Raw genomic sequence first — 14,580 nt, forward strand, 5'->3', positions numbered from 1 at the left:
AATTAGCCTATTGGGCTATTGGGTGTTGATGACTTGATGCCATGTGCCCCCCAAGTGCTATGTTTAATGCGTAATTCAGACACAATGCCTCAGCTCAAAGCACCAGCAATAAGATAAAGGATGAATTTCCAAAACAAGTAACAGGTAAATGGAGCAAAAGGCCTTTCTAAGCTTTTTAGCACATTCTGAATCACATAAGGCTGGCCCTGCCTTCTGGCTGTGTTGTTCTCTGCTTACTATCCTGAATATTTTCACCAGGCCTGAGTTCAGGTCCTATCACCAAGCTCTCTGTGTTGCACATGTTTTATGCCTCATTTTGTATTACTCAGCCTGTCTTTTGGGCTTCTGCTGTTGCTGTGGCAGTGAGCTGCATCCAGCTATAGCCCAATAACAATGTTTCTTGACTGCACTACGTATCACCTCCTTTCAGCCCTGCGATATCTCTGCCACCACAAAGTGGAATGTTTGAGAATCCATTCAGCCATTCTGGTGCACATGCTGACCTGTAAGCGTGAAGGAATGAACACCCCTGGGAGCCAGTGGGTAAATGTCTCCCTTTTCTGTATCTCCAGTGGTTCTTTCCTCTTAGTACATCAAAAGACCTCAGAGGAACTAATCCTAAATTCCCCATTAAGGTAACATATAACAGAACATTTTATTGGTTTTCCATACTTCCCTGTTTTTCTCCCTCTCTTCCCTGGGATGACCTCTAAAAATAAGCTATCTGCAAGCATGGCCTTGTCCCCAGCACAGCTTTTTGTGGAAATCCCAGCTAAGGTACTCCTAAAACAGTATTTGGAGCAGGTTTCAACAAAATGTTCCTTACTCCACCTGGGAGGAAGCGTCCTCACCCAAGGCTCTTTGATTCCAGGACAAGAAACTAAATATGAATCACTAAATTCATCAAGGACCTGAAATTATTCAGCACCATGTTACAGAGAATTTTTATGTCTTGAGCACGACCTATCAAAATGCCTAAATGCCAGAAGGAGTAATCTCAAATAATTATCGCCTCACACCTTAATAGGGATTAGCCACAACAAATCCTGTGGTACTTTGTTCTTAGATCTCTTGCAGCTCTACTCACAATGTACTCCAATCCCTCCATGAACTATAGCGATGCTAGCAACATTGTAGTTTTATTCACTTTTTTATCTTTAAATCATACAGCTCGCAAAATGCTCATTAATCTCTAATTCTCAATCTCCTCATCTGCAAAATGGGGATGATGGTGATAATTCACAGTGTTGTTGTGAGGGTTAAATTAAATCTTGAAAGTGGAAGAGCCAAGCAGAGTGGTTGACAAATGAAAGAGCCCTGATAAATACTATAGAAAACAGACATAAACAAATATGAAATGTATCTATTCTAGGAATGGCGTGAGGGAAAGAAAAATCTTGCTTAAAGCTAGGTGAGCCTGAAAGAGGCAAGAGAGGGTCTGCCATAGGGCAGAGGAAGAGCGCTAACAAGAGTGAGAGGAGCTTTGGAAAAATACACTCTTCAGACTTTAAGGCCTGTCTCTCCAACATAACCCAATCCACAGACAATATCAGGCCCTTGAGTATATTACCCTGTCCCTACTCGCTGTCCTATCACCAATGCCTGTTTTTCAAATATCCACATTCCACCACACCACAAAAGCCAAATTCCAACATCAGGTAAGTGTTTCTTTACAGTCTCCCGTTTTCTCTTCCTATATCCATCTCTAGTCTCCTAGTCTCAGCAAAAATTCCTCTTCCCCAACATTCACAATCTTAGTGCTTACTTTCCTTCAATTCTATGTCAAAACTAAGTTTTCAGGAAGAACCTCACAAATGTATCCGCACACAATCTACTAAAACTTGCTGGGGACAATCCACATTCTTTACCTTCCTCCAGGCAGTTTTTAAAATGAGGACAAAGTCTTTAGCAAAAAAAACAAAAAAACAAAAAAAACAAAAAACATCTCTAGTTATGAAATTTCAAACAGCACTCAGTTAACGAGAGGTACATTTTGGTCAGGATAAGGCAGCTGAAGTGGTGGCTTCACAATTAGAGCCCCATTGGCAGCTGTCTGACCTCCATGCATCAAGTTGATTACCACCCTTCTCTCAGTCCTATGTGTGTAGTGTGTGTCTATGTGTGTGCACGTGTGTGTTTTGTGTATAAGTGCTGGGTGACATCTGAACATACCTCAGAGCTTGCTCCTCTGCCACATGTGGAATATATTTTAGTCACTGCTCAGAAACAAGAGGCCTCAAGTGTGACTCTTATACCTAGAAATTTGCCGCTCCCTCAGTGATTATGAGAAACCTCAATCCTTGCTCTCATTCCCACTGTAGTTAACTCACAGTTTAAGAAAATAAGTCATTACTACAAGCATGAAATGAGTCCCACAGGAAAGGTGCTCCTTAGGGCACAGAAAGCAAAGACTCCGACTTCATTAAAAGTTGACTTTCCTCCAGGAGCCTTAGAGGATTCTTGTTTGGATGATAGAACAACCAAGAAAAGTTCTTCTGGATGTATGTCATTTTAAAGCCTGTTGCCATGGAAACTACGCTTCAAAATCCTCTCAACTGGGGCTTTACTAAAGTCTTGTTCCCTGAGGAGCAGATGAAGCCCAAGCAGGAAGCAGTGTAGGAAGAACTATTCTTAACTCTGTTCCTTTTGTTACAGAACTGCCCTCCTTCCAAAACTTGAATTTCTGTATAGTGCTTCTTTGTTTTATTTATTTCTACGTTTTCCTATCTTTTTAAAATTACATTCTAATTTGTGTGATTTCATATGTGATTTCACATGAATATGAGTCAATACAATGTTTCTCACACACATTCATTAACCTTCAGACTTCTGGTGGCACAAGGTTGGACCCCACTGCAGCAACCATCACAACACACCAAGAAGACCAAGTCCAAGTTTCGTAAGAAGTTATAAGAAGTTACAAAGCCCGATCAGAGAAAAAAGATGGCAACTGAAAGGTTTTCATTTGAAATGGCCTTCATTCGCTCCTGAGAAAGCAATCTCAGCAGTAATGTTTCTGCATTATACTTCATCTCACTTTACTATTATTATTTTCAACTCATTGATACACAAACCTATGCATAAATTATACGTGTATTTAATATAGAATTCTAGAGTTAGATGGGACCTTGGAGGTCTATGTCGGTGAATAATTACCATATGTAAACACATATGTACCAACCACTGTGCAGGAAGTTTTATATACATTATGCCATTTGTAGAATATGAGTAATCTGCACAAAGTACAAAGCTGACATTTTAAAAAATATCACCCAATGATATTTTAGTATCATTAGTACTAAGAATACTAATACTAGTACTAATATGTTATACTTTGTAAGTGCTGACCATGTGCTGGGAACTATGCTAAATGCTTTACACCTATTAATGCCATTCGTTTTCACAAGTTGTATTACATGGGCACTTTTATTATCCTACTCTGCACAAGAACATTTCCTTGAATTAAAGAAATCAAACCTGTTTATCTGTTAGTTGTGACAACCTTGTCTCTTTAGGCCTCGAGTATTTGTAGTGATAGAGGATTAATAGATTTGCTAGATTAATGGTTATAAAGAAAGAATCGAGAGGGAAGGCCAAGTGTCAAAGGTTACTAAAGTCTCAACCCCAGGACCCAGAAATAAGGAAGTAAAGAGAGAAATAAAGAGATAGAATTTAGACCTGACTTTCATGTGCTGAAAGGACATATAAGAGCAAATGGTCAGTAACAAGTCATCAGTGTGAGATCAGAGCTGAGAAAAAGATATCAAGACCCATATTGAGAAGTCATGTAAATAAAAGTGATCGCAGAAACTACCAGTCAAGGGTAAAGGCTGGAACCACATAATTATCCATGATCAGTAAAAGGGAAGGAGAAAACTGTTAATAAATTTGTCAGAGAAGGCAAATATGGTACCCTGAGCAGGCTTTGTAGCAAAATAACCTGGGATCTCATTACATCTCTGACTAGCCAAGCAAGCTTACACTATTTGGACCTCAGTAACTCCATCTGAAATCAGATATGTTAGCACCTAGCATACAAGATTATGTGAGGATCAACTATCACAGTGTTCAACAAGTAGCTTCGAATTAACAAAGTGTTATAGACTTACTGAAGTGTTATTACTACACATCTTTCTTATCCACATAGTCTAATTCATCCTGCTTTAGGAGTTATTTACCCCAGCCATAACTACCTTATAAGCTACTAAAGTCAAGATCATATGTTCAGAGCTGGTGGCTTATGCCTGTAATTTCAACAACTCAAGAGGCTAAGACAGGATGATTGCTTGAGGCGAGGAGTGTGAGACCAGCCTGGAAAAATAGAGAGATTTTGTCTCTTAAAAGTAAATAAATAAATAAATAGCCAGGTGTGGTGGCACTCATCCGTAGAGTCAACTACTTGGAAGGCTAAGGCAGGAGGATCTCCTGAGCCCAGGAGTTGAAGCCTACAGTGAGCTATGATTACACCACTGCACTCCAACCAGGGTGACAGAGCAAGACCTTGTCTCTAGAAAAAAAAAATCGTATATGGCTTAAAAATCTAGTCAGAGCAAGATGGCTGATTAGAGACACCTGACTGTCATCTCTCCCACAAGAAAAGACCAAGACAATGAATCAACAGCTAAGACTAGACTGGAGTGTCAATGTGAGAACACCAGAGTGCAGGAAGGGAGTGGAGACGCATCTGTGATGATGGTAAATCCAAGAAGGCAGACTCTGCATCCATATCTCCCCAGTCCAGATCAGATTGGCCCAGAAACAGGAGGGACTTCTAATTACAGGGAAAATACACAATCCCAGGCCAGCAAAACAGCTGTGTACTCATGTGCTGGACCTGAGAAACAGCCCTGGAAACCAACCATAGGCCAGCCAAGCAGACTTGTGCCCATATCACAGGTCTGAGAAACAGTCTCATAGCTGCCCCTGCTAGATACACCCCCAGGCTGAATGAGCAGCTGTACACCCATGTCCTGAGCTGGAGGAAGAGCCCTGTGGGCCACCCCCAGCAAACACTCACACACCACAGCTGAGAAGCCACATGATGGTCTGGGGCCGAGAAACACCCCTGTGGGCTGCCTCTGGCAGACATGTCACCAAGCTGGCCAAGCAACCACATTTGAATGCACCCATCAAGAGTAACAGTGCCATGGCCTCAACTGCAGCAAGGTAGACCCCAAGTTAGTTGGCCCACCAAGTGCATGCACATGTCCCCAACCTGAAAAACAGCCCAGCAAACCCACCCCTGGCGAAGCTGTACCACCGCTGCCATAAACTCTCACAGCCTAGGCTATCAAGAAACTCACAAATGCCACTAGTGTGGATTGCAGCTGAAGAAACTACACAGAGACCACACTATTGGGCTTACCTACATCCAAGGCCAACACATTCCACTGAACTAACACCCCAAGACTCATTTATAAGAAATTATACAGAGACTACACTATTGGGTTTACCTAGAACCAAGGCCAACGCATTCCACTGAACCATCATCCTAAGACTCATTTATACAAATAAGACTTTTCCTAAGAAACCTACTACATAAAATTGGAAAAGGTGACTTTTCCACCAGTTGTGTAGAAATCAACATAGGGACGTATCAACAATAAAAAAGCAAGAAAACACGTCACCTCCAAAAGAAGATAAGAATTCTTTAGTAATAGACCCTAATCTTAATGTATAAACTGCCAGAAAAAGAATTTAAAATAATTCTCCTAAGGAAACTCACTGAGATATAAGAGAATACATCTAGACAATTCAACAAATCTGCAAAAATGATTCATGATTTAAATTAGAAATTCAACAGCAAGACAGATATTATAAAATAACCAAACAGAAAACCTAGAGCTGAAAATTTTGTAAATAAAATAAAAAACACAATTAAGACCTTCAACCACAGACTAGACCAAGCAGAAAAAAAGAATCTCTGAACTGGAAGACAAGTATTTTGAAAAAACACAGACAGACAAATTAAAAAAAAAAAAGAATCAAAGGATTTATGTAACATCATTAACCAAAAAAAGTCCATGTTATGGGTATTCCAGAAGGAGAAGAAAGGGAAAAAGATAAGGAAATCATATTTGATAAAATAATATAAGAAAACCTCCCCAGTCTTGGCAGATAGATGGACATCCAGGTCCAGAAATCTCAAAGAACCCCAGATACATTTAACCCAAACAGATCCCCTCTCAAGTACATTACAGTCAAATTGTCAAAAGTCAAAGACAAAGAAAGAATTTTAAAAGCAGCAAGATAAAAGTATCAAGTTACATATAAGAAAATCTCCATAGGGCTAACAGTGAATTTCTCAGCAGAAACTTTGTGAGCCAACAGAGAATGGGGTAATATATACAAAGTAGTGAAAGAAATAAAACTGGCACCCAAGAATATTATACCCAGCAAAGCTATCCTTCAGAAATGAAGGAGAAATAAAATATTTCACAGACAAACAAAAACTAAGGGAATCCATCACCACTAGACCAGCCTTACAAGAAATGCTTTAGGGAATCTTACATCTGTAAGTGAAAAATGATAACTACCATCATAAAAACAGGCAAAACTATAGAACTGTTACACAAAGGAAGGAATCAAACCTTATCACTACAGAAAACCACTCAACTGCAAAAATATATGAGAGAGGAAGTAAAGAACAAACAATATATTAAACAATGGAAAACAATAAAATGACAGGAATAAGTCCTCATCTATCAACACAATTGAGACTAAAATATTTAAAAATCAACAAATAGCTGTTTTTAAAAAAAAAAAACAAAATTGACAAACTATTAGCTATACTAATAAAAAAGAGGCAACACCAAAATAAATAAAATTAGAAATTAAAGAGGAGATGTCACAACAAATACCACAGAAATATAAAGGCTCATTAGAGACTATGGTGCAGAGTACACACCAATAAATTCGAAGACCTAGAGGAAATGCAAAAATTCCTGGACACATATAACCTACAAAGATTGAACTAAGAAGAAACAGAAAACCTAAACAGACCTTGACAAGTTTTCACAGGAGTGCAAGAATGGTTTAATATACATAAATCAATAAACTTCATACATTGCATCAATAGAATGAAGAACAAAAACCACATAATCATCTCAATAGATGTAGAAAAAAGCTGTTGATAAAATTCAACATTCCTACATGATAAAAACTCTTAATAAATTGGATGTAGAAGGAAAGTATCTCAATATAATAGAGGCCATATATCCCAAACCCACAGTTAACATCTTACTGAATAGGGAAAATTCGAAAGGTTTTTTCTCAATAACTAGACCAAGACAATGATGCCCAACTCTCACCACTCTCATTCAACATTGTACTGGAAGTCCTAGCCAGAGCAATAATGCAAGAAAAAGAAATAAAGGACATCCACATTGCAAAGGAAGAAGTCAAATTGTCCTTTTTTGTAGATGACATATGTTATATATATAGAAAAACCTAAAGACTTTATTAAAAAAACTCTTCGAACTTATAAACAAATTCGGTAATGTTACAGGTGCAAAATTAATAAATAAAACTCAGCGGTGTTTTTATACACAAACAATGAACTACCTGAAAAAGAAATCAAGAAAGCAATCCCATTTGCAATAGTGACAAAAAATTAAAATACCCAAAGATAAATTTAATCAACTAAATGAAAAATCTCTACAAGGAAAACTACAAAATCTTGATGAAAGAAATTCAAGAGGATACAAACAAAAAGAAAGACATCCCATGATCATAGATTAGAATAATTAATTTTATTAAAATGACAATATTGTCCAAAGCAATCTACAGATTCAATACAATCCCTATCAAAATACCAATGACATTCCTCACAAAAACAGAAAAAATATCTAAATTTTTTTTGAAATCACAAAAGACCCTGAATAGCCAAAACAAGCCAGAGCAAAAAGAACAAAGCTGGAAGTATGATCCTGCCAGACATCAGAATATGCTACAAAGTTGTGGTAACTAAAACAGCATGGGAGTGGCATAAAAATAGACACATTGACCACTGGAGGAGAATACAGAGTTCTGAAAGTAATCCACATATCAACAGCTAACTGATTTTTTGACAAAGACACCAAGAGCACTCGTTGGAGAAAGGGCAGTCTGTTCAGTAAATGCTACTAGGAAAACCAAGTATTCTTATGCAGAAGAATGAAACTAGACCCTCACCTCTCACTCTATACAAAAAGAAATCAACTCAAAATGGATCAAAGACCTAAATGTAAGATCCAAACAATTAAACTACTATAAGAACCCATGGGGGAAATGCTTCAGGACATTGATAAAGGAAACAATTTTATGAATAGGGCCTCAGATGCACAGGTAACAAAAACACAAATAGACAAATGAGATTATATCAAGTTACAAAGCTTCTGCACAGTGAAGGAAACAATCCACAGAGTGAAAAAGTAACCTACAGAGTGGAAGAAAATATTTGCAAACTACTTATATGACAGACAATTTATGTCCAGAATACACAAGGAACTGAAACATCTCAATAGTAAGAAAACAAGCAATCCAATTAAAAAACGAGCAAATGATGTGCATGGACATCTTTCATAAGAAGGCATACAAATGGCCAACAGATACAAGAAGAAAATGTTCAACATCACAAATTATCAGGAAAATGCAAATCCAAACCACAATGAGATATCTCACCCCAGCGGATGGCTATTAACAAAAAGACAAAAACTAACAAGTGCTGGCAAGGATGCAGAGAAAAGAGAACTCTTCCATACTGTTGGTGGGAATGCAAACTAGAAAACCACTAAGGAGAACAGTATGGAAGTTCCTGAAAAAACTACAAATAGAATTACCAGATGATCTAGCAATTCTGCTACTGGGAATCTATCCAAGGAAAGGAAATCATTATATGGAAGAGACATCTGCACCTTCATGTTTATTGCAGCACTATTCACAATAGCCAAGATATGGAATCAACCTAGGTGTCCAACAACAGATGAATTGATAAAGAAAATGTGATATATATACCCAACGGAATACAATTCAGCCATAAAAAAGAATGAAATCATGTCATTCACAGCAACATGGATGGAACTGGATGACATTATGCTAAGTGAAGTAAACCAGGCACAGAAAGTTAAACACCACATGTTCTCACTCATATGTGGAAGCTGAAAATAGTTGATCTCAAAGAAATGAAAAGTAGAACAGAGGATACTGGAGGCTGGGAAGGGTAGGAGGAAGGGGGTGATAGGCAAGGATTTGTTAAATGATACAAAATTACAGCTAGCTAGAAAGAATAAGTTCTAGTATTCTATACCACTGTAAAATGACTATAGTTAACAATAATTATAATTTCAAATAGCTCAAAAGAGGATAGTAAATGTTCCCAACACAAAGAAATGATAAATGTTTGAGATGATGGATATGCTAATTACCCTCAGCTCATATATGCATTAAAACATCACTATGTACCCCGTGAATATGTAAACTATTATGTCAATTTTAAAAATGTAAATTAAAAAAGAAAAATACCATATGTTCAAATACTACTCAACTTACACTCCCAACACTGAACACAATGATAAATGCATATATTGTTCATTAATATTTACTAGTTTCAATAGAAAGAAATATATATATGGTTCAATAAAAGCCTAGATTTTAAAAATGATAAATTAAGGGATATATTTATGTTTTTCAAATACTGAAGGAGCTTTTTAGAGATTTTTTAATAAATAGCTATGTGGCTAAACCCATTTTCAAAAAATTCGTAAATAATGTAGATTATACATAACTAATTTTACCATAAGTATAATTGACATTTTGAATATGCAAATGATGACTCTGAATTGACAGTGATGCTAGGTGGTGTGTGCCCATTGGGTGTGACTTTCAAGGTCAAGATACTTACAGATTCAAAGGAGCTTTCTGATATTTTGAGGACTAAGAAAGGAAAGTTACTCAGTGACAGAAAGAGTTGCAAAGGCTTCTGAAGTTAGGAGCTGCCCAGAGCTCAGTTTCATCATAGCCCACAGTTTGGAGCTCTTAAAATAGGAATCCATTTTTAAGTGACATTCATCTCAGGAATATATGTGCTATAAAAAGCAAATTATACTAGGACTTGCAATGTAAAATATATGATTTCAAGGTGTATTAAAGGCACATCATGTTCCAAAATTGTGCTAGAGAAGGAAAATGTAAGGAGATACGGTCTTATTTAAAGACTATTTGATGGAGTTGGGGTTATTCTAGGCATTTGTGGGAATGTCAATTGATTTTAAAAACAGTAAGCCTTAAACATAAAGATTCACAAATCTTATAGAAAGCAACAGAGTTTCCTTGTTGGATGGAGATGTTTCAGAAATCCTAATTACAGCATGGTGGAGGCTGACTGCTATTTTCTGACATCTCTACAGGTCAGGAAAGCCACAAAACCTCTTTAAAATATTGACATACTTTTTTCAAAGCTTTCTCTAGGGAACCTTTTTCTAAAGACTTCTTGTAATCAAGAGGCAATGTGATATACTAGAAGAAGCCAGGCTTATGTGTCTAAAGATCTAGTTGTGCAGCCTTGGAAAAGTCAAAATGTTTTTTAATCTGAGATTTCCTCTTCTGTAAACAGAAGTATCAAAACCTGACTTACCTGATTTATGATGTTGTACTCATCACACTTAATGGCTTCATCTCTGTCCATTATGAAATATTGAACTTCTTCAAATTTCCAACCTCATCTTTCTTATCTCCTCATCTCATAATTTCCTGGAGTAATTCCATTCATTCCTATGGTTCAAATATCACCTATTGATACGTTAATTTTAAGTTAATTACCTTAAGTACTGAATTGCTGAAAAAACTTACAAAAGACTCAAATCATTTATGGTTAGAAAACAGCTTTGTTAGGGGTGAAGTGTACATTACAGCAATAGCAGGAGAAGCGTATGTATTTAAAGGGATCCAGAAATCTCTGGAGCAGGCTCATGTGCCATCTCATCACTGTGTTGCACAAGATGCACACTGCCACCAGATCTTGAACCACCACCAACATATGTAGGAAGCCTCTTGGTACCAAGAAGACCAAAGTCTGCTACTTTTATGAGATGATCTTGTAGACGGTCCACCTATGTGACCAACCTGAATCATTGAAACCTCCTAGGCTCTGCTGAAACCAGGTGAAATTATTTTTATTATTTTATTAATATATTCCAATGATTATTTCTAGACAATGTTGGTAAGCTGGTACTTCCTGCTCCAAAACAGTTCATGGACTCATGGTTATAGAACATCATTTATCTTTAATAAATATACTTCTTCATAGCATTGGCCAATGTTCAATATCATGCCCCAGGGAGCTCTGGAGATAAACATACAGTCAATCCGTACTGCATGAGATTAGCTCATGCTAGACAATTGACAGCTGCCAAATGTACATGTCTAGGTCTGACTTGGGTCCTATATCTTTAATAGATTAACATCTCCACTTGAAGATCTCACAGGAAAACTAAAACTCAGCCAGGCAAAATAAATTTATCTCCCTAAAATGTTCTTCTCCTGTTTGTCTACCTAATAAAGGCATAACTTTTTTAGCCTAAAATCTGAATGTCATCCTGCATTCTGCCATTTTCTCACCCTCTATAATCCAATCAGTCAACAGATTCCAAGAAGATACTTTTTCAGATGCCAATTCAATTTGCCCGATGATCGATTTATCAAAGTTATTTCTTTTGATTATTTACCATTAGCTGCCTTCTTATTTCTTATTAGGACACTTTCCAAACATATACAAAAGTCATAGTATAACAAACCTTCATATATTCATCACCAAATGTCAACGATTATCCTCATTTTAACAATCTTGTGTCATATATTTCTATTAATACATATTTTTTGGCTAAAGCATTTCAAGGCAAGTCCTAGATACAAGATTATTTCAAATAAAAATAATTCGGCATGTATTTCTAATATATATGCCTATTTTCCCTTTAATGTAATCATAATACCAGTAAGTAAACTGGTTTTAATGAACTGGAGAAGAATGTGGGGCAGAGAAAGGAATAAGATTATTACTTATCATGTGCTAAGCACTCAATGTTATTATTAATTTTTCAAATTCAAGAATGTATTTCACTCAAACATATTCCCCTAGAGCATATCTTCAAACTTATTTTTGTTAAGGCTAAATTCAGTAAACATTTTTTTCATAAAGTGCTATTATTCAAATAATGAACTCACTTTTCTACCTTTCTATTTCTTTATTCTCTTTGTTTTTCTTTATCAAAGATCTTCTCAACTTTATCTTTCAACCCTTCTATTTGAGCTTAATTTTTATTTTGGTTATACTATTTTTAGTTCAATAGCACTTTTCTTAATTTTTCTGATTTTTTTCTGTTTGTTTTTGCTTTCAAGATGCAATAAGAGATTAATTCAAAAATGAAATTTGAAATCAGATTTCAAAATATGCAAACACCTCAGGACAGCCAGCTTACTAACTTTTATCCATTTGGAATCACTATATCACATATAATCCTCCAGTTTTATAGACGATGTCTTTTCCACTCACACCCTTCCTTGCCAGTCATGTTTTAAAATCGTAATATCTAAAAAATAAAAATGATATAATTGGTAACCCTATCCAATTGCCCATTTGTCCAGTAATCTATCACCCTTAGCTTCTTGTTTTCTACTCAACAAGAGCACTCAGTTCACTTCATTCCAGTAATTTTTTAGAAGAAAGTTTCAGTTTGTATTTTTGTATGTTTTCTAGTCATTCAATAGCAAAGGTGAAATAAAGATAAAGTTGTCAGAAGTCACAAAGACAGTGGTAACAATTATATCTAAAGACCGAACTTAAACTTGCTTTTTTTGTTTTGGTCCAGTTATTTCCAGGTAGCTTTGCCATCTACCTATAATGTCTGTTGGTTGCATGTTTCCGTGTGTTATGCATAAATTGACACTGAAGTTGAAAACTGTAAAAAAGTATACATTTAGAAATAGAAATCAACAGTATAAAAATAGAGGGAATAAAAAGCAATGAAAGCGGTTGAGATTATTCAGAAAAATCAAGTAGAATGAGAAGACCATGGACAGACAGAAGCCTGGAGACCCCAACATCAAAGAGCACACAAAGATGGGGGAGCCAGTGAGCAAGCGTGTTCCCCACTCACACTCAATCTGCAAAAGCTCCATATTCTGTTTCTAAGTCCGCGAGTCCTAGTCTTCATCTGACATTAACGTTATCTGGGCTGCTGTAGCCACCAAAAAAAGAAGAGAACATTTTTCTCATTTCCTATGTTGCATGCAAAATAAACTGTATCCCCAGCTTAGTTATGCCAACTCTTCAAGATACAAAATTAACAACCAAATGTAACACAATCTTTTTGTTCTTGATATGACCTCCCTATCCAACCAGAATTAAAGATATTTATTATTAACCCAAAACTTGACTTACCAGCTATGATTTTTTAAAAACCTGTCATTCATTAGTTTGTTACCATATGTAAAGCAAAACTGGTTATTTGGCATCAATAATCAAAGAGCTACATCTCTTTCTTTTTGATTTTTAAAATTTAATTCTTAATATATATACCCACATATATATGCATAACTTTGCATAAATGGGAATACATATGTGACTTTTTGCGAATATGTGCATGTGGTATGTGGTATAAGGCCTAAAATTTAGGCCCAACATGATGTGATGCGTTGACATTTGGGGGAAATTAAGAGAGCCTCAAATGGCCTCACCACAAGTCCCCTCCCGACTCTGGTCCCACCGATAAAATGTACTAGCCAAACAACCCTCTTTGTTGCTCTTTGTCGTGGAGATCAGGAAGACACCCCTGCTTATTCCTGCCTGTCCTAGAGTTTCAGTTCCCTGCTAGCCTGCAGAATTATTCAAATAGACCAATTCTATCTTCTCATAAAAGCCAGCGCCGCCCCACCCTCTTGACACCACAAAGCCTTTTCCCACAGCCCCTGGTTCTTCACCCTGTTTCTTAGTACAGCGCCTGTGTAGCCCAGCGTGGCACAATGTTTTCTTCCCCTGGGCTGTGAGTATCAATGACTAATAAACTTCTGTCCATTGCTGAGTGTTGTTGTGTTCAGCCCTCTTGATAACCATAGGGCAGGAATCCTTCTCTCTCAAATGGAGTAGAAGATGATAAAAATATTACAGCCTTTTTGAAAAGTCTTTTTAAAGACATCCTGCCCACAGCACAAATACTACAGAGGGGTCTAAAACAAGCACGTTTTTCAATGATTTCCTTAATATCTGACTACTTTCAGCCAAGTTCCAGTGATGCTGATATCCTCATATCTTTCCTAAAGTGAGGCTCAAGTATCAATAAACAATGCTTTTACCCCAATTTATGCCCCGAACTATAGTTGTTATCTGACTTCCCCCCACATTTTCTGGGTCCTCTACTATATTGGACTACAAACTACAAATCCAGTTAAAAGGCAAAAATAAAACCCAATGTCTGAATGACAATCCACGTTTAAAAAGCATACTAAAAATTGAAAAAATTTCCATATTTATTATCTTAAACAATCCTTAAAACAACTTTAAATTTATGATTTCTCTTTATTTTACAATTAAGGAAATTGACATGTTAC

This window comes from Macaca fascicularis, chromosome 14 (genome assembly GCF_037993035.2).
Source record: "Macaca fascicularis isolate 582-1 chromosome 14, T2T-MFA8v1.1".
Classification (NCBI taxonomy): Eukaryota; Metazoa; Chordata; class Mammalia; order Primates; family Cercopithecidae; genus Macaca; species Macaca fascicularis.